Source organism: Aquarana catesbeiana, linkage group LG02 (genome assembly GCF_042186555.1).
Source record: "Aquarana catesbeiana isolate 2022-GZ linkage group LG02, ASM4218655v1, whole genome shotgun sequence".
Classification (NCBI taxonomy): domain Eukaryota; kingdom Metazoa; phylum Chordata; class Amphibia; order Anura; family Ranidae; genus Aquarana; species Aquarana catesbeiana.
This window is the reverse complement of record NC_133325.1, coordinates 628,379,724-628,404,380: the sequence shown is the minus strand read 5'-3', so window position 1 is coordinate 628,404,380 and position 24,657 is coordinate 628,379,724. Positions and strand designations below refer to the sequence as shown.

At 40.8% G+C, this 24,657-nt stretch overlaps 1 protein-coding gene across 4 annotated transcripts in view; it reads right to left on the bottom strand.

Moving 5' to 3' along the window:
* The window catches only part of LOC141128851 (interleukin-5 receptor subunit alpha-like), a 205,732-nt gene extending 183,018 nt beyond the window's left edge, over positions 1-22,714 (bottom strand). Inside the window, exons 1-3 of one of the 4 annotated variants that reach the window (XM_073616423.1) lie at positions 22,388-22,714; positions 20,299-20,408; positions 9,616-9,731 (exon numbers count right to left, since the gene is read on the bottom strand). The gene's annotated coding sequence lies outside the window, so the exon portion shown is untranslated. Of the gene's footprint in view, positions 1-9,615; positions 9,732-20,298; positions 20,409-20,923; positions 21,014-22,387 lie in introns of all 4 variants that reach the window. The other 3 variants (XM_073616422.1, XM_073616421.1, XM_073616424.1) reach the window with 3 other exon arrangements.
* Between the last annotated feature and the right edge of the window lie 1,943 nt (positions 22,715-24,657).

Sequence of the window (24,657 nt, the reverse complement as noted above, 5' to 3'; positions counted from 1 at the left end):
GCTTTAGGGGGTTTAATCTGGACACAGCTCCACAAAAGCCTGAGTTGTACCAAACAAAATAGACACAAAATGGAATATCAGGGAGGCAGAGAGAGACAGACAGAGAGACAGACATACAAACAGAGATCAAAAACAAAAGAAAGACAAAGGTATACACATATTCACAAATATCAGAGAGGCAGAGTCATTGTAGGGTCAGAAAGAAAACATTCCTTAGCAGAAACACTTTTACTTTTTACTGGGGTACTGAACACTGTCCTAAAGGGACAGATTCCAAAGCAAAGACAATTTTTAAAAAAATTGGCTGGGAGCAGCAATTGTAGTATTAAAAATGCCAAATTCCAATAAATAACATGCATGTCCTAAAAGTGCAGCGCTAAATAAAATTACCATGTGCAAAACACCATATATGACATAGTGTAAAACCTTTAAAGTGAACAGAAAATCCAATCAAAATATTATTCAATCCAAAAATGTCCCTATGCAAATGTGCAAAATATATAATATTCATAAAGTGCACTATTCATAACGTGCAAAGTTCATAAATTGATCACTAAAGTGCTCCTGTGCAAACAGTTCATGCATTCCAGTGGCCCACACTGGACAGATCGATCCTAATGGCGCAATGCTCAGACATTCATCGTTGTGACACCTTCCCCATAAATCAGATGGGGGCTTACAAGACCACCAGCGATTTTCCTTACTCAGGAAGATCATTCACCGCTTATTGGAATCTCTGATCCTCAGATGGAAACCTGGAATTGTTCCCCCGCCAGCCTCACTGTTTTCAACTCACAATTACAAACAATGGGATCTGGAGTAGTCAGGAGTAGTTAGGCATAGGGAAACGCACCACAAAATGCTCAGGTGCTAGCAGTGCTAAATGCAGCCTAAGTAGCCTAAGCAGTGCATTATGGTTTTTAAAAAGTTTGTCCTGGAGAATCTTCACAAAAATTCACTGAGACTAGATAGTAGTGGCAAACCTGAACCTCACCCCTATTCTGGGACAGGCACTAATGCCGCGTACACACGGTCGGACTTTTCGTCTACAAAAGTCCAACGGACGCCGACGGACTAAAGCTGGCTGGTAATCCGATCGTGTGTGGGCTTCTCCGGACTTTCAGCAGACTTTTTCAGCCTCAAATCCGACGGACTTTAGATTTGAAACATGCTTCAAATCTTTACGTCGTAACTACGACGGACCCCGAAATCCGCTCGTCTGTGTGCTAGTCCGACGGACAAAAACCCATCCTAGGGCAGCTATTGGCTACTGGCTATGAACTTCCTTATTTTAGTCCGGTGTACGTCATCACGTACGAATCCGTCGGACTTTTGTGTGGTCGTGTGTAGGCAAGTCCGTTCGTTAGAAAGTCTGCTGCAAGTCCGCCGAAAGTCCGCAGGAAGTCTGTCGGACAGGCTGTCGGACTTTTGTAGACGAAAAGTCCGACCGTGTGTACGCGGCATAAGAATAGTCTATGTACTCTGTAAATGTGTAAATTTAGTAAATATCATAGCAGTGATGTAACTACTTTAATGATGTCTATGAAAAGATTATAAGCAGCTCCAGGGAAAGATATCATGAAGAAATTATGTATGTGCTTTGTAAAAATGGTGGGTAAATACAGTAAATAACGATAATAGTGATGTCATTACTTTTTAAGAAAGACATGGTTTGTTTTTATTGCTTAAAATCTGCCATGTACTGATGTGAGTCATGTAAATGCCAAGTTCTAATAAGTAACAACTGTTCAAATAAATTTTTGAGTGGCTGTGTACGCATAATGAATTGTTGCAAAGCATTGAAAAGACCTTGACATTTGAGAACGCGACACTAATAAAATAAAGAAAAACATCTTATATAAAATGTTTAAAAGAAAATGTTTAAAATAGTGGTATATTGAAAAACCATAAAGGTCCCAGCAAAAAGTCAAATCGTAACGTCAAAAACTGGATCAACCATATATTGCAACTTCTAAAACACTTGGTGTGAATTGCAAACCCACAATGATTTTTAAAGTCCAATTCCAAGAAGCTTAAACATTCTTCTTTGCAGTGGAACCCATACTGCAAGTGTTAACTGCTTGTTTAGGTCTAGGGGCATGAAAAGGTAGATTTATTTATCCAAGCCTCCATTCCTCTGCATTGCTAGACTGGTCCCAACAGTATCTTTTTTTCCATGTTCCAGCAGTCTAAGGTCCTGATGTTAAGAAGACTGACCAAAGCTCTGCATTGGATGTGAAGGTGCCAAGGGACAGTCCACTGCCAGTCCACTGCACTCAAATATAGATCAATCCTCTGGGATACTCCTTCTGTTATTCCTCCTTCCTATAGTCTGTTCTTTAACCACTTGGCAACCGGCCCATAGTCGAATGACGGCTACAGGGAGGTTGCATAATTCTGGGAGGGTGTACAGTGACGTCCTCCCAGAATCCCGCTCTCGCGCGCCCCCCTGGGGCGCACACACGAGCACATCCGTAACCGCCGGGTCCAGAGGACCTGGCACATCACGGTAAACGGCCGCTGATCGGAGCGATCACTTGTAAACAAACCGGCTTCATCTCATGACGCCGGTTCCTCTCTCCCCTCTGTGTACCGATCAGTACAGTGTGAAAGGAGAGGGGGAGAGATTGGATGGCAGCAGTGCTGTGGCCTGGATCTGTAGTGCCCACAGCGCTGCTCTGTGACAATTGCAGTCACATCCAGCCATCCATCCATCCATGCTCAGCCATCCCTCAATGATCAGCCATATTCTGCAATACTCTGAAATGCCCCGCAATACTCTGCAATACTCTGCAATTCCCCGCAATACTCTGCAATACCCCGCAATACTCTGCAATAACCCGCAATACTCTGCAATACCCCTCAATACTCTGCAATACTCAATACTCTGCAATATCCTGCAATACTCTGCAATACCCCGCAATACTCTGCAATACTCAATACTCTGCAATATCCCGCAATACCCCGCAATACTCTGCAATACCACGAAATACTCTGCAATACCATGCAATACTCTGCAATACCACGCAATACCCTGCAATACTCTGCAATACCCCGCAATACACTTTAATACCTCGCAATACTCTGCAATACCCTGCAATACTCTGCAATACCCAGCAATACTCTGCAATACTCTCCAATACCCCACAATACTCTGCAATACCCCGCAATACCCCACAATACTCTGCAATACCCTGCAATACTTTGCAATACCCTGCAATACCCCGCAATACCCCACAATACTCTGCAATACCCTGCAATACCCTGCCATACCCTGCCATACTCTGCAATACCCCGCAATACCCTTCAATACCCCGCAATACCCCGCAATACCCTGCAATACCCTGCAATACTCTGCAATATTCTGCAATACCCTGCCATACTCTGCCATACTCTGCCATACTCTGCAATACCCTGCAATACTCTGTAATACTCTGCCATACCCTGCAATACTCTGCAATACTCTGCAATACTCTGCAATACACTCGGCTGTACTCGGCCTCTGTATGTAGCCAGGCTGTGGAAGTCTCACACATGTGGTATCGCCGTACTCAGGAGGAGTAGGAGAATCTATTTTGGGGTGTCATTTTTGGTATGTACATGCTATGTGTTAGAAATATTGTATAAATGGACTTTGTGTTAAAAAAATATGCGTTTAACCACTTCCCGCCCGCAGTCATATGATGTCCCCCCTCCCGCCGCCCTCCGGTGCGTCTAGCGACTCACCGCTACGATCGAAGCCAGGATTGTTTTTTGTTTTTTTTTTTAATTGTAGGCTTCCCAGCCTAGAGGTGAGATGTGGGGTCTTATTGACCCCATATCTCACTGTAAAGAGGACCTGTCATGCCATATTCCTATTACAAGGGATGTTTACGTTTCTTGTAATAGGAATAAAAGTGATCAAAAAATGTATTTTTGGAAAAAAGTGTCAAAAAAATAAATGAAGTAAAATGAACAATAAAAAAAAAAAAATTAAAACACCCCTGTTCCCGTGTGCTCGCATGCAGAAGTGAAAGCATACGTAAGTCCCACCCACATATGAAAACGGTGTTCAAACCACACATGTGAGGTATCGCTGCAATTGTTAGAGCGAGTGCGATAATTTTGGCCCTAGGCCTGCTCTGTAACTCAAAACATGTAACCAGTAAAAAATGTTATAGCGTCACCTATGGGGGTATTTAAGTAGCGAAGTTTGGCGCCATTCCACAAGCGTGTGCAATTTTGAAGGGTGACATGTTAGCTATCTATTTACTCAGCATAACTTCATCTTTCACATTATGCAAAAACATTGGGCTAACTTTACTGTTTTGTTTTTTTTTTAAAGCACAAAACTGTTTTTTTTTCCAAAAAAAAAAACGCTTTTGAAAAATTGCTGCGCAAATAACGTGCGAGATAAAAAGTTGCAACAACCGCCATTGTATTCTTTAGGGTCTTTGCTAAAAAAACATATATAATGTTTTGGGGTTCTATGTCATTTTCTAGCAAATAAATGATGATATTTACATGTAGGAGAGAAATGTCAGAATTGGCCTGGGTGCTCCAGAACGCCTGAAGGTGCTCCCTGCATGTTGGGCCTCTGTATGTGGCCATGCTGTGTAAAAGTCTCACATATGTGGTATCGCCATACTCGGGAGTAATAGCAGAATGTGTTTTGGGGCGTAATTTGTGGTATGCATATGCTGTGTGTGAGAAATAACCTGCTAATATGACAATTTTGTGAAAAAAAAAGAAAAGAAAAAAAAAATCTTGATTTTGCAAAGAATTGTGTGAAAAAATGACAACTTCAAAAAACTCACCATGCATCTTTCTAAATATCTTAGAATGTCTTCTTTCCAAAAAGGGGTCATTTAGGGGGTATTTGTACTTTTCCTGCATGTTAGGGTCTCAAGAAATGAGATAGGCCATCAGTACTTCAGGTGTGATCAATTTTCAGATATTGGCACCATAGTTTGTGGACTCTATAACTTTCACAAAGACCAAATAATATACACCAGTTTGTACTTATTTTTACCAAAGATATGTAGCAGTATAAATTTTGGCCAAAATTTCTGAAGAAAAATTACTAATTTGCTAAATTTTATAACAGAAACAAAGAAAAATTCATTTTTTTACAGAATCTTTAGTCTTTTTTAGCGCAAAAAATAAAAAACCCAACGTGATTAAATACCACCAAAAGAAAGCTTTATTTGTGTGAAAAAAGGACAAAAATTTCATATGGGTATAGTGTTGTATGACTGAGTAATTGTCACTCAAAATGTGAGAGCACCGAAAGCTGAAAATTGGTCTGGTTAGGAAGGGGGTTTAAGTGCCCAGTGGTCAAATGGTTAACATGGGTGCTAGATCAGCATATGGAGTACTCCTTCCTGATATTAGCCAGTAATCTCCATTCTCATATCACCCACATGTAAAGCAACAGAAGCTTCCAATAGTGCTTTATTGTTTTTATATATTTATTCCAATAAAACAACCCAATATATACACTCACATTTCTTATAATAAAACAGAGCCTTGGTATATGAGACCATATGCACTGAGACCATGGTATCACCTGAAAACCGGTTCTGCAGCAACAGTTAGCCGTATTCCCTCTGTCTTTTACACTGTAAACCTATGTCAGGACACTTCCTTGTTCCTCATACGCCAGCCCCTCCAGTCCCTCCTACTAGTTTCGTCACTATCTCGTGACTTCCCCGGGGAGATATCTTGAGGCAAATGTTTTTCTCATCCACAAAAGGGCTTTGATATATCTATTAGAGATTACTATACCTGGGGGAAACCACACAGAAAAATAAAGGATCGCATTGCGAGACATAAGTATTCCATCAGGGACAAAATAGAAAATCTGCATTTATCGAGACATTTTGTAGATAAGGGTCATACAGTCTCCCAACTTAGATTCATGGTGATTGATGGGGTTTCAAGAAATAGATGGGTGGTAATAGAGAATTGGAGCTTAAAAAGAAAGAAGTCCATTGGATACATTGGCTTGAGACCCTTCAACCTAAGGGGTTAAATTCAGATTTTGATCTGTATTTATTTCTTTAATGTTGCTTTTCTTGGTTATTGTATAATTTTTCTTGTTTTATGTTATGTTATTTTTTGGTCATAAATCATGTGTGTAAGTTTGATCAATTGCACTTTATTACATATGTGCATGTGTGTGCATCTTTAGGCACGCACATTCACATATATATATATATATACACACATGTAGTATTCTTATTATTATCAATAATATCATTATTGTTATTTTCTTTTTTATTTTGTTATTTTTTATTCAGGAGTTCAATCGATTGATATATTCTGTGAAGTGTGGAAAACAGTCATACCTGTTCTTTTTTTTCGTTCCAGGATCCTTTTTGTATAATAGATTTTGGACTTTTATTATACTGTGTCTTAGATCCAGTGATTAATTGATTCCAGACAGGCTGGTTGATTACTTAATAGTATGCAGAATGCAGATGTATCTGCTCTATATAAATTGTACCATGTATGTCACTAATTATAGGCACCATGTTTTGAAGAAGGGCGTGATCTGTATTAGCCCAAAACTGTTACGATGATGGCCTATACACTTTGGATGTTTTGATCATATTTTTCATAAAAAAAATTTTTGTGCAGCAATCCCTTTTTGTGGTTTCCTATAATATAAGCCTTTGGGAGGGCTTGATTGCTTGCACTTGTTACTTAGACCGACGTGCACCTCACCCTTATTTCCTATATATATATATTTTGATACACCGCCTGAAGTGTATTATATAAATGCACTGTATATTTACGCTACACTGAATGCAGAGTATATATATCTATCTATAGATTGATATATATATATATCTATCTATAGATAGATATATATAGGCTTGTCCCGATACCGAGCCTCCAGGAAAGACTTCCTCCTGTGTGTTTTGGCAGGATCCCTCCAGCACCCGAGCCCCAGCCCAAGTCAGGACACCTCCCCCCAGACTAGGGGGAACCCCTCAGGGTCACCGACAGCCACCTCAATACTATATCTCCATCTTACCCCCGACTCCCCTGCTGGCATGGCCCATGTATATTTATGGAGTTTACTCAGCCCCCTGCCAGCTCACTGCTGGGGATTGGCCAAGGCTAAATAAATCTTCAAGGCAGCTCCTCTTAAACCGCACCCTCTAGTTCTAGAAGGTTCTCCAACCTTCTAGAACAGGGAGAAGGTACCAGAGAGCTGCCAGGAAGAGTCACGCAGCCCTGAACTCTAATAAACCATGACCCAATTAAGACTCACCAGCTTAAATGTTAGTCAGAGTATGGTTTGCTTACACTTACTTCTAGCACACACTAGAGGGTGCTACACCACCAAGGCTGATCCCCTGGCTCCAGGCTCCATAGGATACCCCCATAGCAGAAGCACTGTGCCCTGTCCCTGGGACCCAGGCAGAAAAAGCCAGCCTGTGCCAGCTGCCACAGGGAGTTAGTCTTGGTGCCTGATCACTCCTGGAAGTTCACCAACTGCCCAGTTTATCTTTGCATGCTATCTTTTCACAGGTTGTCCAGGCTAGAACCCTCCTGGAGTCCACCCCATCATCCACCCCATCAGCTTGCATATCAGACCTCCTCATCCAAGGTTGCATTCTGGATGAAGCACCAGCAGATTATAGTGAAAAGAAAGTACTGGCTGTTCTGGAAGAGAGATAAGGGCTGAGCTAGCATCACGTGGGCTGTCACTTACATGGGTACATTACTACTATATAGGAGAGGGGAATCACCCACCTGGTACATAGCTAACAATGTCGAGCACCAGAACCAATGTTCTGGCACTCTGCTGTGGGACGCAGCCTGGATACCCAAGATGCTGGGATTTTCCTGAAATTCCAGGATACACCCAAGGAATTGGTGATGTTGGGAGGAATAAATATGTAACACAGCTATCACAGGATGCAGATATGTTACCAATCAAATAAAACACTCACACAGCCACATTAAGTCATATATAAGCATAGCAGGAGGGACCTCACCATATTGAAGAAAGTCAACTGGCAGCTCAGAAAAAAGGAAGTGGCTTGCATGCAGTAAAAGTGTCATTTACAGCAGCTGGCAGAGACAGGTGAATTACTGTGTGTGGGTGGTAGCAAGTGCTTTATAGTGGCAGAAGACCTCTTGAAGACACCACATGCTCTGAATGTGTTTCACCCAGACCAGCTTCATCAGAGAGCTACCCAAGGCCTGTTGCTGCTGATATTGTTTACACAACATGCTACCTGGATAAGCATTTCAGAGGTCTTATGTATTCAGTTACCAAAAGTAACCATTTCTATCATCATTTGAAGCATTATATATATATATATATATATATATATATATATATATATATATATATATATATATATATAAAACAACAAGTAAAATATTCACAGGCATAGACTCTTACAGGTAACAATTTTTCCTTGAATGTAAACTGCACACTTCATAGACAGCTAGCTAATCCTCTGCATGCCAGGGCAGCTTCATTTTGTTGTGATTTACATATATTTTTGACAGATTTGGCCACTAGAAATCAAAGAAATTTCAAATGCGGTCAAAATGTAGTCAAGTGCAGTATTTTATGTTTTAAATCAATGGAAGACATTGAACGAGCACAGAAACTAGCTTGAATATAGATTTTTTTTTTAGCTCTATTCGTACAGAACAAATATACATGCATTTTCACTTGTCAAAATAATATGCACATCTTTTGTAAATACACCTATAAGCGTATGCTATTTGGACAGTTTGCAGGGCATGGCTGGGCTGTGAAAATTGTCCATCTGCCAGAGTGTGTAGAGCAGCCTTTCTCAACCAGGGTTCTTTTGATGCTAGAGTTCCTCAGGAGGTTGCTAAAGGCTCCTTGAGCAATGAGCAATTTCTGCTCTCTTCTCAGATAAATAACCACATACAACAATGATCTTTTTAGCTATCAGTAACAGGGGGAGATCCTCCCCGATTACCAGAAGCATAAGGAGCATTCTTCTTAGAGTCTATGTACTGTGTCTATATACTGTCTATATACTGAGCGCTATATACTGTGAGCTGTAAATATAAGAATTAGCAGGGGTTCCCTGAGACCATAAGTTATTTAAATTGTTCCTCCATGTTAATGCTGAGAAAGACTGACGTAGAGTACGTAGAAGAATACATGATGGCCAGCCCTGTTATTATGAACAAACTGTCGTAGAGGCATTGAATTGTAAGAGGATCTTTGTAGGACAGCAGCTGATATCAGTGGCTCAATGTTCTCTGTGTGATGCAGAAAAAGTGATATGTGCATAACTGCTGCTGACTGATAGTAGTATGGTAGTAGAAAGTTTGTTGATTTAAATACACATATTTACCATATAAAATCACCAGATGACACATTTGAAAGTGTCCCATAGCTACACAAAAAATCAAGATCTACATTTCTGCAAATTAATTTTATGCATAATATATTTTTCCTTTTGCTACCTCAACGTTTACAAAAAGAACACCATTTAGATGGTTGCATATAGGTAGCCGTTATAGTTGTTGAGCTAGAAACATATAAACTGTTATTTGGTAGAGGTAAGTGTTATTTCTTCTAATGCAAAATGACAGGAGGAAGTGTAAGTGGAAATGTTTACTCACTCTGCTACAATAAAGTTCTAACCTGGAAGTCGTCCACCTTGCATTACAGATGTAGTGAGCTTCATATTCTCCTAGGAGACTCAGTGGTTAATGGAAATGGGCTTCAAATTCAGAGACTAAATGGGAAGAGACAAGTGGGGGGAGGGGATTGTGTAAATAGTATGCACAGGACGTTAAATGAAGAATGTGTTTTTGTTGTCTTACATTTTTTTCTTTTTACTTTTAGCTGCATATTTTCACAATGTATTATTTTAATATATTATTTAATTAAAGAAATACTTTCATTCCATTTCTTTTTCTGTTCATATTTTCATGTATATTTGGATGTTTTATTTATTTATTTTTTTACCCATTTACTAAACTTTCCTTGCACTTCTATATCACTAAGTGGCAGATCAGACTGTGCAGCTTTTTATATTTTGGGATTAGTAAAAGGAGAGTATAGTCCCTAACCAGGAAACATCTGCAGCTTCATTATTACATAGATTACAGTTATTCACTCTGGAAAAGAGACGCTTAAGAGGGGATAGGATTACAATGTACAAATATATGAACAAGGGAAGAAAGGATGTTTCTTCAGATTATTTTCTTCCATTATTGACAGATGGCACATTTTGTTTTTCTCTTATAGGTTGCAACAGGCTTATGTGAGAACTAGAGTTGGGCGAATGGTTCGGCCCGAGCATGAGTTCTGGCCAAACATTGGCTGTTCGCCGGTTTGATGAACCCCTGAATTATCAGGGCATTTGACCGTTTGTTCAGCCTGCTAAAGGACCACAATGCACTGCGATGCCGCACAGTGCATTGGAAGCCCTGATTGGCTGTAGCAATGAAAGCTTTGCCCAATCAGGGCACATGTCAGAGCCATGATTGGACATTGTGATGATGACTCTATCCAATCATGGCTCATTGCTCTTAGTCCCACCCAACACTATAAAAATATTCTCCCAATCTATTTGCAGTGTGATATTGGTGTGGAGAGAGATAGAACAGGGTGCTGTTCAGTGCTACAGGCGAGTTAGTGTACAATTGTGATTCTATTGTCAGTGTAGAATATCAGTTTAGTGTGAATCTAGTGATAGTGCAGCGTGAGTGTAGTTTGACAATTAATTTTTACCTTAATGTCACTTTAGTGTGAATCTAATGATAGTTCAGTGTGTAGTGAAGAAAATCCAGATAGCCACACTCCAATGCAATCACCTTTATTGGTATAAAAGACAGTCCATACAGTACAAGAAGTGCAGAAAAAGCTGTAGCTAACGCATTTCACACCCTCACTGGTGCTTAGTCATAGCTGACTAGGGGAGATCAGTGTTGAGATTACTATCTGGAGCGAAACACTATCCATATCAGTGTGAGTGTAGTTTGACCATTAATTTTTACGTATATTTCAGTGCATTAATGCACATTTAATGCAGTATATTTCAGTGCGTTGGTGCGCGTTTAATGCAGTATATGTCAGTGTGTTACTGCATGTTTAACACAGTATATTTCAGTGCGTTAGTGCACATTTAACGCAGTATATTTCAGTGCGTTACTGCATGTTTAACACAGTATATTTCAGTGCATTACTGCTTAACGCAGTATATTTCAGTGCGTTACTGCACATTTAACGCAGTATATTTCAGTGCATTACTGCACGTTTAACGCAGTATATGTCAGTGCGTTACTGCATGTTTAACACAGTATATGTCAGTGCGTTACTGCATGTTTAACACAGTATATTTCAGTGCGTTAGTGCACGTTTAACATAGTATATGTCAGTGCGTTACTGCATGTTTAACGCAGTATATTTCAGTGCGTTAGTGCACGTTTAACGAGTATATGTCAGTGTGTTACTGCATGTTTAACGCAGTATATGTCAGTGCGTTACTGCATGTTTAACACAGTATATTTCAGTGCGTTAGTGCACGTTTAACATAGTATATGTCAGTGCGTTACTGCATGTTTAACACAGTATATTTCAGTGCGTTAGTGCACATTTAACGCAGTAAATTTCAGTGCGTTACTGCGCGTTTAACGCAGTATTTTTCAGTGCATTAGTGCATGTTTAACACAGTATATTTCCGTGGGTTACTGCAGGTTTAACACAGCATATTTCAGTGCGTTACTGGACATTTAACGCTGTATATTTCAGTGCATTACTGCACGTTTAACGCAGTATATTTTAGTGCATTGGTGCACATTTACTGCAGTATATTGCAGTGCATTAAAGCACTACTTTCCATTGATTAAAGTGAATCCACGTACACATTTCCACATCTTTATTACATTTTGTTAATAAGGGCCCCCCATCATGGGAGGCCAACAAGGAGAGGCAGATGTTCCCATGGCACAGTGAGGGAGCCAGCAGTGTATATGTCCTCTATTTAGTGATGTTGCCTGTGCTATCCAGCCACAGCATGCAGAGGAGGTGGTGGACTGGCTTACTAAACCATCCTCATCCTCCTCATCTTCCATCACTCAAGCAGAGACTAGTGCCAGAGTGGCTTATTCTGCATGCTTGTCCACAGCTATTCCTGCCATAACCCCGGCATCAGGCATGGAGGTCAGCTGAGTTATTTGAACACAGTGTCAGCCACTTGCTCCTTGACGATGCACAGCCATTATTTGATTCAGATCTTGGTTCTGAGGTTGAAGAAGGTGGGAACATGAGCCTACAGAGAGGGGATAACACTGGTAAACATCAAATTGGCAGTCATGTCCCCCCAAGCTGCAGCGTATTGCCAAGTTGTCTCCAGTGATAATGAGGATGGAGGGGATGATGATGATGAAGTCTCTGACGTGACTTGGGTGCTGGATAGCGCAGAGGAGAAAAGTGAGGGTGAGGCACAACCCCAAAGAGGCAGCCATAATGGAAGAGTAGGGGGCAGCAACTATTCCACCAGATTGTGGAGCTGTTATCTCCTGGCCCACTTCCCACAGCTCAGCTGTTTGGGCCTTTTTTAGCACATGTGCAGCCAATCGCACTGTTGCAATGTGCAAACTTTGCCTCAAGCACATCAAGCGTGGCAAAAACACCAGCTATTTGGGTACCACATGCTTGACAAGGCATTTAACCTCCCACCACTCAGCCCATTGGCAAGAGCACCTGAAAGCCACACAAAAGGGATGCAAATGTGCTCCTTCTCATTCCTCACCTTTCTGGTCTACCCCCACAATACCTCATGACCTCTCAGCAGCCTCCACTGACAGGGACGATGGTTTAGCGCAGGGTGTCCCAGGTCCTTGTAGCACATCTGCCAGTAGAACACCACCAGCTGTAGACCATAGCAGGCATTTCTCTGCCCCATCTGCTGCAGTGGGAAAAAAAATACAGTCACTGCCATCCACATGCCTAGCGTCTAAATTCAAGCTTGTCAAAGATGCTGGCTTTACAACTCCTGCCTTTCCATCTGGTAGATTCTGCCCCCTTCCGTGAATTTGCAGAATGTACCACAATGGCAGGTCTCCAGTCGCTATTTCTTTTCAAGTAAGGCCATGTCCTATGAACCACAAATACCCCCTAAGCCTTCAAGGGGCTATTCAATGACCTCCTGTCCACCCTTAGACAGCGAAAGTTGACACATGTGCCATGCCTGGCTCATGTCCTCAATTTGGTAGTGCAGCATTCCTTAAATAGGTACCAAGGGTTGGAAGATCTACTAAAGCAGGCCAGAAGAGTCTGTAGCCATTTTAGGCAGTCATACACAGCCAGTGCTTGGTTGGCTAAAATTCAGTGGGAATTCCACCTGCCCGTAAACTGCCTGATTTGTGACATGCCCACCAGGTGGAACGCGAGTTTGGCAATGCTGCAGTGGCTGCACATGCAGCAGAGGGCCGTCAACGGGTACCTGTGTGAGTATGGCACAACGACAGGCTCAGACCACCTTGGCTTTTTTTCCCCACACCAATGGCTGCTGATAAAGGATGCATGCACTGTAGCATCACCATTTGAGGAGACCACAAGGATGGTGAGCCGTGACAATGCATGCATCAGTGACACAATCCCTGTTGTGTTCCTGCTGGAGCAGACTCTGCTTGGCATTATGGACAGGGCACTCGAGGAAGAGCAGCAGGAGGAAGAGGAAAACTTCCTTTCCTCTCAACGCCTTTATGCAGACACCATTCTTGCGACACCATACAACACACAAGAGGAGAGGGAGGAGGAGAAGGAGGAGGAGGATTCTGGCAGTCTTGGAGGCATTGATGTAGAGCAAGACATACATCAACCCTTAAAGGGGTTGTAAAGTCTAGTTTTTTTTTTAAACAACATATCATACTTGCCTCCTCTGTGCAAGGGTTTTGCGCAGAGTGGACCCGATCCTTCTCTTCTGGGGTCCCTCTGCGGCACTCCTGGCTCCTCCTATTCTCGAGTGCCCCGACAGAGAAGCGCTTTTCCTGGGGCACTTGTGTGGGCGCGCTCCCGTGTCCTGCTACTGCATCCATTGACACAGACAGCAGGACACGGCCCCCGCCCCTCGGCTCCTGTATCATTGGATTTGATTGACAGCAGCAGGAGCCAATGGCTCCTGCTGATATCAATCTATCTAATGAGGACCCAAGACACCGGCTGGAGCTGGTGTGCTCCTCCCCGTCGCTGTAAAGACCGGGTTCAGGTAAGGGGGGCTCTGGGGGGCAGCTGCAGCACAGGAGGTTTTTCACCTTAATGCATATAATGCATTATGGTGAAAACCACAAGGGTTTACAGCCCCTTTAACAGATGGCTTTCCATCCCCAGAACCCATGGGAGTAGTACGTGGGTGGAAGGAGGCAGTTCCAGATACTGTAATCCTCAGTGACCCCAAGGAGTCTTCTTCTCATGCCTTCGCAAACTTGCGGTGCATGGGCTCCCTCATTCTTCAAAGCCTGCAAAAGGACTTGAGAATACCTGGCATCAAGAAGAAGGATCATTATTGGTTGGCAACCCTCCTTGACCACCATTACAAGGGGAAAGTCTCGGAACTCATCCGTCCCCACAGAGGAAGAAGAAGATGAAATTTCTTGAGGACACCTTAAAGAGGAGTTTATGTAATGCTTTACTGACTCTGGTAGGTTACAGTCTGGTGGAAAACTTAGTTTTGAGGCTTCTGTTGGTCAAGAGAGGAGCTATCAAGACCCTGATGCCGATGTCGCTGATTAAGTGCATTCTGGATCTGGAATCTCTGAAAGACTGTCTAGGCTGCCTAGCTTTGTGGGTGTTGATTTCATCTGGAAGAAAATATTTGGTGTAGGTTTCATGGGCACAATTAACACCCAAAGACCAATTTTTCTGCACCTGTTTGACAGGTGCATATCATTGCAATTTTTGACAGAAAGGCCAATTCTTGCTTTCATCAAGAGTACCTCTATAGGGTTACTGTGTGAAGGCACCACTGACACCCAAAAAATGATTTTTCTGCACCTGTTACTTCTATCCATGAGAAGAAGTCTTTGAAAGAGACATCAGAATTCATTAAAAAAATATCTAATCTTGTTTCAAGTGCACATAATTGTGGCCTAATCATACAGACTGCTTCCTCAAGCCATTGTTTATAAAACAAAGAAAGCTTGAATGGAACGTGTCATTTATTTGGCTTTGTTAATGTCATTATTGCTGCAGCAGGTTCTATACACGGTACAGATGTGCCACATTACAGGCAGACTAAAGGGACCCCCGGGGATTATATTTAAAGAAATTTTTAATTTGTATTGTTATTTCTCATTTTGATGGTTTCACTTAAAGCATCAGTAAATCACTGCTCATTTAAAAATGATGTTTTTTTACAAAGTTTTTTTTTCATTGATACATGTCCCCCAGGGCAGTGCCCGCACCCCCATGTATGCCCAATTACTTGCGTATAAGCCTTCAAAATTGGCACTTTTGATTTTTCCAGTTCGGATCTCGTAGACTTCAATGGGGTTCACTATAGGTTTCTGAACATTTGCAGTGTTCGAAAGTTCTGCCACAAACTGAACAGGGGGTTGTTCGGCCCATCTCTAGTGAGAACCATTGGACTGACATCAGTTGAATACAGATAGGAAATATTACAGGGCAACACAATGGTCAGAAAACACTCTTTAGGTTTTCAACCGTTTTAATGGGTGTGCTGAGCAAAATTCTTTGCTTCCCCACCCCACATTCTCAAAGCATACCTTTTCTGGAACACTTATTGTGTATCCATTACTGTTGCATTGGATTTCATTATGTATGCATTTATGTTTGATGCTGACATCTAGTGGCAATTCAGTGTAACTACAACTTGTTATTTCTATGTTTGCTAATGGTATAATCTAGCTTCCCTGTATGTTGGAGCTAGGTAGTTTAATCCTTTAGATAGACCCCTCCCTTCTTCTTGATGTTGCAGTAAGCTATCAGCTTTCATAGCAGGCATGAGGCTGAGAAGAGTATTGTCTCTTTACACTTTAAATGACCGCTGAACATCCCATGTACTGCATTTCATGCTGAATTCACACTGACTTGCAACAAATTCTGGTTCTTTGCAACCAATTCTACTAAGGGCTTGGATCGCTATCTTGGATTGGAAGCTGGCTGTGATGTTCTGATGACTCAGCTGGCTTCCCACTGCACATGCGCAAGATCAAGGGGTGCAAGGAGATAGGTCCTACAGTCCCCTGGGATGTGTGATGTTATCCCAGGAAGCTGCAGGCCAGTTTGGGGGGGGGGGGGGTGCAGGCTGATGCCTCCGCTAGGTGAGGATTAAGGAAGTGGGAGCAAGTATCTTCAAAACAAGGTAATCACTTCCAGAAAAATAAAAAGAAAGCAGTGCTTTCGTTAGAGGCTTGGATTAAGAAAAGAATAACGGCAACTTTAGTTTTCAGGTGATGGTTGGCTTTAAACACACATTCCAGTAAAACAAGCAACTCATGTATTTAAATTGGCTAAGAGCTCTCATTTACCTACTTATTTTGCTATTCATATTGGCACTTCCTGTATTGATAGCCTTAGCTTCCTAAAAACTCCAGCCATTTTCATAGATTTGTTGTCAAGTTTTTGTTGTTGCGTCCCCATTTCCTTACTTCATTTTGCATTATGAGGACAGGAGTTAGAGGGAAATCTCCACAAAAAGGACCCTGACAGCTTTAAAAATACCTGACACTTTAGCCAAAACTAAAAACAAATCTTTGGATAGAGTTGCAATTTAAAATTATACTAAACGCCATGTTTTTTAAGCACTCACAGCAGCAAAACGTATTAGTTACTGAGCATGCAACTTCTTTATCATTTAAACTTTACCTATGTTCCAGTTTAGGCTGGTGCCATGACTGCTGCCCTAAGTTTCCTGTTTTGGGGTGGCTCCTTTCTCTTGCTGCATCCTATCTATGAAGTCATCCTTACATGAGGGACAGGTCTGCCGATAGGGCGATAGAGTTGGCCCTCCTGTAGGTATTTGAAGAGTCCACTGTCTGACCGGACCCCATGAGTTCAGCAGGGGAGCCGGGGCAAAGTGGGGACTCTTCAAACATCTTTGGACACATGCAAAGTAATTCCAGGGCCATCATGCAGTGGCTCCCAACAATGAAACTAAATCTCCGGCTTCTTCTTCTATATCAATCCACTGGGGCAGGCCAGAACATTCATTTAATTGTTGGGAGCCACAACATGTAGGATTACTATTCATTATGCTGAAAATTAGTAAATAGTCCCCTCCCTATCCCTGGTCCCTGCTGCTGAACTAATGGGCCCTGGGCAGTAACATACTTAAGGGACTGCAGTCCCAGGTTCTGACACTCTGGGGGTGTAAGCTTATTTTGTTCTCTTGCTGTCAGACAGACAGAAGCAATAAGATTTTTTTACTGGCAGGAGGGTGTAATTTTTAGATGTATTCTGTGCAGTGGCCTTTACATTACATACTCCTGAGCCTTGCACTCTGTGTGTTATGCGCTCCTGAGAGTGTGGGTACAAGCAATTTGGCATACTGTATGTGTGCTGTGTATACATTGAGTGGGGCTCAGGTTTTATTTAACCGTGGTCTTTTAAGCTCCTCCCATTGCCAGAACCATTTGGCTACACTCACAATTTGGCCGGTGCGCTAAGCACGCCATTTTATTCTTTCAGTTATTTTTGTGTGTGTGAGGGGGGTTAAAAAATGATTGGCCCTAGGTGCCGGTTATGCTTGGTATCCCACTGGGCTCAGAGAAATTGTATTTATTGCTAGGAGCTGCTACTGGTGGAAAATACAATGAGGTATTTCAAGTTCCTTCTCTTGTGAGGTTGATTAGCCAGCCAGGTTGCCATGTGCAGCAGATTAGAAACACCGAGGGGAGGGGGAACCCTGTCAGGCAGACTGTATGGGGCTACATGATTTCTAATGGCAGCCCTGATTCAGGGACTACAGTTGTTTGCCCTACACTGTGTACTATAATAGAAACACACAACCCCTTGTCACAGGATAGCAAGGCACTCCCTTGCTTCTCCATTCATCTCCCCTTTCCTTTTCCAAGCTGACAGACTGACTGGAGACTGCCCTGTCACTGTTAACCCTTTCCTATGAAGATCAGATTTTCAGGGAAGCAGCACTAAGAGGCCAAAAGCCAACAGCATTCAATAGCTAAACTGCAAGAATTTAACAAATTGTTTACTAGGAAATGTTTATTTTGTTGTACTCAATGTGTTGAACTAAAAATGCTGATGGTTTAAGTCTACTTTATTTATTTGTGGAATAATAATTGCAGCCTACTGTGTCAACAGGTTCATGCAGTTTCTGAACCCGCTGCTTTATCTATTACTGGTATTATTATAGAACAAACATTTCTCAGTAACTTTCAGAGTACATATAACCCATCACCATCAGCCTAGTCTCCAAAAGAAGCTCATGTCCCTACTGCAATAGGGACAATTTATGAGGTGGTGCCAGTTAACCTACCAGTAAGTTTTTGAACTGTGGTAAAAAGCTTGAGCACCTAGAGAAAACAAACACAAATCCAGAAAGAACATACCAACTATGTAATAGTGTTACAGGTGGGGTCGCAAATCTGGAACCCAAAGCTCTGGATAGCCATCTACCTATTATGCTGTCCAAAAACACAGGAGCGTGGTTATTATGTGGCAAGCAGTTAAACAAAATAAAAACAAGCTGATCACTGACTTTACTTTTGGCTGATGTTAAAACTGAATGGTAAGAGATGCAAGGCAAGCAAAACTATTATGAATGTGTGCAGAAGAGGAAATCTTCACACGCATTATTTTCTATGAGCAGACAACTAGCAGACAGCTGAAAGAATCATATACTAACATATGTGACATCCTGTACAACAAAATTTCTACTGAACAAGCAAATGCGGGAGGAAGAAATGATAAACATACTATATACTGTATTGTACATTATGTACTATATTTACATTTGCTATGCCTAACCTCCACATAATTAAGAAAATTACACCATATAGTCAGAGTAATGCCCCGTACACACGATTGACTTTCCGACAACAAAACCGTGGATTCTTGTTTGAAGGATGTTGGCTCCAACTTGTCTTGCATACACACGGTCACACAAATCTTGGCCAACAATTACGATTGTGGGAACATGGTGACATACAAGACGTACGACGAGCCGAGAAAAAGGAAGTTCAATAGCCAGTGTGGCTCCTTCTGCTTGATTCCGAGCATGCGTGAACTTTTGTGTGTCGGATTTTTGTACAAGTTACATCATCATAAATTTAGGCCAAAATATATTCTGCTATATTTATTTGGTGAATAAAAAAACAAACAAAAACAAATGAGTGTATGTTATTTTGTCTGTGTGAAAGATATAGAGTCTAAAAAGGATGGCATATTTAAATATTGATCAGTCCTGATGTATTGACTGTCTGTCTCATTTCTTGAGACCCTAAAATGCCAGGACAGTACAAATATTCCCAAAATGACAGATTTTTGGAAAGTAGACACTCCAAGGTATTTAGTGAAATGCATGGTGAATTTTTTGAAGTTGTAATTCTTTGTCACAATTTTTTGGGAAAATAAAAACGTTAATTAAAATTTGATATTTCTCATAGACATCCTTACAATTAAATCCAAAAATATATTCTGCTACTCATCTCAAGAAATTCCGACAACAAAGTTTTGTTGGTGGAAAATTTGAGAACCTGCTAGCCAACATTTTTTGGCAGAAAGTCCAACAACAAATGTTCGATGGAGCATACACACGGTCGGACTTTCAGCCAACAAGCTCACATCCAACATTTGTTGTCGGAAAATCCGATCATGTGTACGGGGCATAAGGCTTTGGGTTACCTATAATTGCACCAATTATCTGAAACATTGTGCTGGATTGGTTGCTGTGTATGGAATGTTTTTGGAAGTATAATGTTTACTGCCCCAACAATTTTCATCTGATTAAGCCACAAAAATTTATTTATAGACCCAAGTCTCTTTAAAAACAATCAGAGAATATCATTAAAGTCCAGGTAACACTTTTCTGTTGGTATGGACCTGTAAAATGGCCTGAGCCATATTAAAAGAATCCCTGTCGCCCATTTTGGTAGCTTTCACACTAAGGTTTAATGCTGAAGAGTTATAACATTTTCAATAATCTCCCTTATTCCCAGTTAATGCATAATAAATACATATAATGTAGCATAATGTAGGGTAGCTCATAAAAGTTCATTGATATGCCATAGGTATATCCCTTACTATACAAGCCCAAGAGCCATCACCCTAGATCCCACAAAACGTAGCACTTGGCAAAGTAAATCCGTACTTACAGATGCTTTATAGAGTTCAGTAGTGTCCTGACACGAACTGCATTCTCCTCTCTTCCCCAGGTTGTGTGAGATCTCTCTGTCTCCTTATACGGCTTTTCATTAGGAAACATCTAGGTAAGAACATAGGTGTTTCTTGATTCCTAGCCTGTTTAACTGGATTGGAGTCATTTACATAATACCAATGTCTCACATAATATCTGACTAAGTACCCTGAGTGTATAAAAGCTGCTATTTTTACTTCAACAATCATTATCATTACGCATACTTCTATGGCAGCAGTACAGGTATCATTTGCAAATCGTCACTCATCTATTTGCGAAAGCGAAATTACTGTACGTTGCATTTGTTTATCAACTGAAGAATGAATTGCAACAACACATGGCACTGAAAACATTTTATAGTCTCTTGGTTTAGTCTGTTAATGGGCATTGACCTTCCTACTTAACATTTCACTCTTTTCTCCATGTTCTATGCACATCAATCAACACGTGTGTACTAGACATTTCAGCCCCCAGGACCCGTTTCCTCCATTTACAATCTTACTAGTTGCTATGGGAGCCTTTCCTTTTGGGAAGGGAATTGCTGCACAGTAGGTAGAACAACTGAGTTTTCAGCTGCAATGTACCTTTCCATCAGTTTGGTAAATTGATTGAATAACTTGGCTCCCTCCATGGTCCATTACAACCTGCTCCAGAAGTTGAGTGTCAGTTTGGTCCTGCAACATAGATAATGGCTTGCATCTACAAACAAGGTAACAGCTATACTTGTGAATATCTGCAGCCTACACAAGGGTAGTAATTCTTATTTTGGTTAGAAACTATTTTTATTTGTGAATGAACAAAAATCACAAAAAAACCCCAAGGGGTCAGAATTATACAATCAGTTACAAAAAAAGAAGCACTTCCTCAGGGGAAGTCAGGTGACCAGTAACACAATGCGTCGGGAGACCAGTCATGTCACTTCCGGGTGTCTCTGAGACACAGAAGATTCACAGAGAAGGATTGCTGCCAAATCCCTTATACCTTTGTGTATGCTCTGTTCAAGATGTATTACATGTGGGTGCATTATAGATTTTTTAATAAACTGGTTTATACTAAACATATTGCGCTATGAACATATTTTGTTTATATACTTGAGCCAAAAGTGTGGATTAAAGGGGAAAAACATGGTATGGAGGTGACTTTATGAACCGCATGGTGGATTAATAAAGCCAGCATTTGAATCTGCGCTTATTGACCTTTATTGTTAATATTTAAGGTGAGCAAGCATTGCACCTGGAGGTGATTGGTGATTGGAAACACGATTTGGACATTCACTCTATTGCTATATTTTTGAAGTGCACACTTTTACTGGAGCACAGATATCACATTATGGATATTTATTTTGTTTGAGAGCCCAACATTTACTTGATGAATTTTGCATTGCAAGTTTCTATATGTTAATTTATCACTAAGTTTATATTGTTATATGTTATAGAACCTGCTAGTCAAAATTTGTTGGCGGAAAGTCCGACAACAAATGTTCGATGGAGCATACACACGGTCGGACTTTCAACCAACAAGCTCACATCCAACATTTGTTGTCGGAAAATCCAATCATGTGTACGGGGCATAAGGCTTTGGGTTACCTATAATTGCACCAATTATCTGAAACATTGTGCTGGATTGGTTGCTGTGTATGGAATGTTTTTGGAAGTATAATGCTTACTGCCCCAACAATTTTAATCTGATTAAGCCACAGAAATGTATTTATAAACCCAAGTCGCTTTAAAAACAATCAGAGAATATCATTAAAGTCCAGGTAACACTTTTCTGTTGGTATGGACCTGTAAAATGGCCTGAGCCATATTAAAAGAATCCCTGTTGCCCGTTTTGGTAGCTTTCACACTAAGGTTTAATGCTGAAGCGATAAAACATTTTCAATAATCTCCCTTATTCCCAGTTAATGCATAATAAATACATATAATGTAGCATAATGTAGGGTAGCTCATAAAAGTTCATAGATATGCCATAGGTATATCCCTTACTATACAAGCCCAAGAGCCATCACCCACAAAACTTAGCACTTGGCAAAGTAAATCCGTACTTACAGATGCTTTATAGAGTTCAGTAGTGTCCTGACACAAACTGCATTCTCCTCTCTTCCCCAGGTTGTGTGAGATCTCTCTGTTTCCTTATACGCTTTTCATTAGGAAACATCTAGGTAAGAACATAGGTGTTTCTTGATTCCTAGCCTGTTTAACTGGATTGGAGTCATTTACATAATACCAATGTCTCACGTAATATCTGACTAAGTACCCTGAGTGTATAAAAGCTGTTATTTTTACTTCAATAATCATTATCATTATGCATACTTCTATGGCAGCAGTACAGATATCCTTTGCAAATCGTCACTCATCTATTTGCGAAAGCGAAATTACTGTACGTTGCATTTGTTTATCAACTGAAGAATGAATTGCAACAACACATGGCACTGAAAACATTTTATAGTCTCTTGGTTTAGTCTGTTAATGGGCACTGACCTTCCTACTTAACATTTCACTCTTTTCTCCATGTTCTATGCACATCAATCAACACGTGTGTACAAGACATTTCAGCCCCCAGGACCCGTTTCCTCCATTTACAATCTTACTAGTTGCTATGGGAGCCTTTCCTTTTGGGAAGGGAATTGCTGCACAGTAGGTAGAACAACTGAGTTTTCAGCTGCAATGTACCTTTCCATCAGTTTGGTAAATTGATTGAATAACTTGGCTCCCCCCATGGTCCATTACAATCTGCTCCAGAAGTTGGGGGTCAGTTTGGTCCTGCAACATAGATAATGGCTTGCATCTACAAACAAGGTAACGTCTATACTTGTGAATATCTGCAGCCTTCACAAGGATAGTAATTCTTATTTTGGTTAGAAACTATTTTTATTTGTGAATGAACAAAAATCACAAAAAAACCCCAAGGGGTCAGAATTATACAATCAGTTACAAAAAAAAGAAGCACTTCCTCAGGGGAAGTCAGGTGACCAGTAACACAACGCGTCGGGAGACCAGTCATGTCACTTTTGGGTGTCTCTGAGACACAGAAGATTCACAGAGAAGGATTGCTGCCGAATCCCTTATACTTTTGTGTATGCTCTGTTCAAGATGCATTACATGTGAGTGCATTATAGATTTTTTAATAAACTGGTTTATACTAAACATATTGTGCTATGAACATATTTTGTTTATATACTTGAGCCAAAAGTGTGGATTAAAGGGGAAAAACATGGTACAGTATGGAGGTGACTTTATGAACCGCATGGTGGATTAATAAAGCCAGCATTTGAATCTGCGTTTATTGACCTTTATTGTTAATATTTAAGGTGAGTGAGCATTGTACCTGGAGGTGATTGGTGATTGGAAGCACGATTTGGACATTCACTCTATTGCTATATTTTTGAAGTGCACACCTTTACTGGAGCACAGATATCACATTATGAATACTTGTTTTGTTTGAGAGCACAAAATTTACTTGATGAATTTTGCATTGCAAGTTTCTATATGTTTATTTATCACTAAGATTATATTGTTATATGTTATAGAAAGGTGGATTTACACTGTATATTTTAATCTACTAGAGTTTTTTAAGGGAACAGTACACCATTTGAATATTTTTTATTAAAGTGATTGAGTACACTTTGGGGGGGGGGGGGGGGGGGTGCAGCAGTTCCTAACACATATAAGAACACGTTTGTTTGTAGCCACCTAGCAGAATTATGCTATATTAGCATAATTTACAATTATAAACCTCAGAAAGTATTGAAAAATTAGGTACATAATACAAATTATAACAAAAATAAATATAAATAAACCTGCCACATAAGAAACTCAGCCTTGAAAACCAACAAAGATAGGATCATGCTAGGGCTCTTATTTACAAATTTTCCTAGTATATGCAAAGGACACAGAAAGGATATTTTAACAAAATTCCCTTATGATCACAATAACTGGACTATAAGGAGCCACCAAGCCAAGTTTTAAATAGGGTGTTTCCATTTTTACGTAATCTGCAGGAAATAATACAGTAAAAATTATATTAAAGTAGTCCTAAATGATGGGTGTTTTTTAATTTAATGCTTTCCCTGGATTAAGGTAAAAAAAACACCCCACTAACTATTTTCCTACTCCCCTCTTTAAACACTTACCTGAGCCTGTCAGGGATCCAGCACTGTGCCTGGCTGCAGCCTTCACTCCCCTCTTTTCCTCTTCTGCCAGGGACTCGAGCAGCAAGAGCCATTTGCTCCTGCTGCTGTCAATCAAATGGTATGAGGTGGAATTGGGGGGCGGAGCCGAGCCATGCTGTCTGTGTCAATCTGTGTTTTTTTGCATAG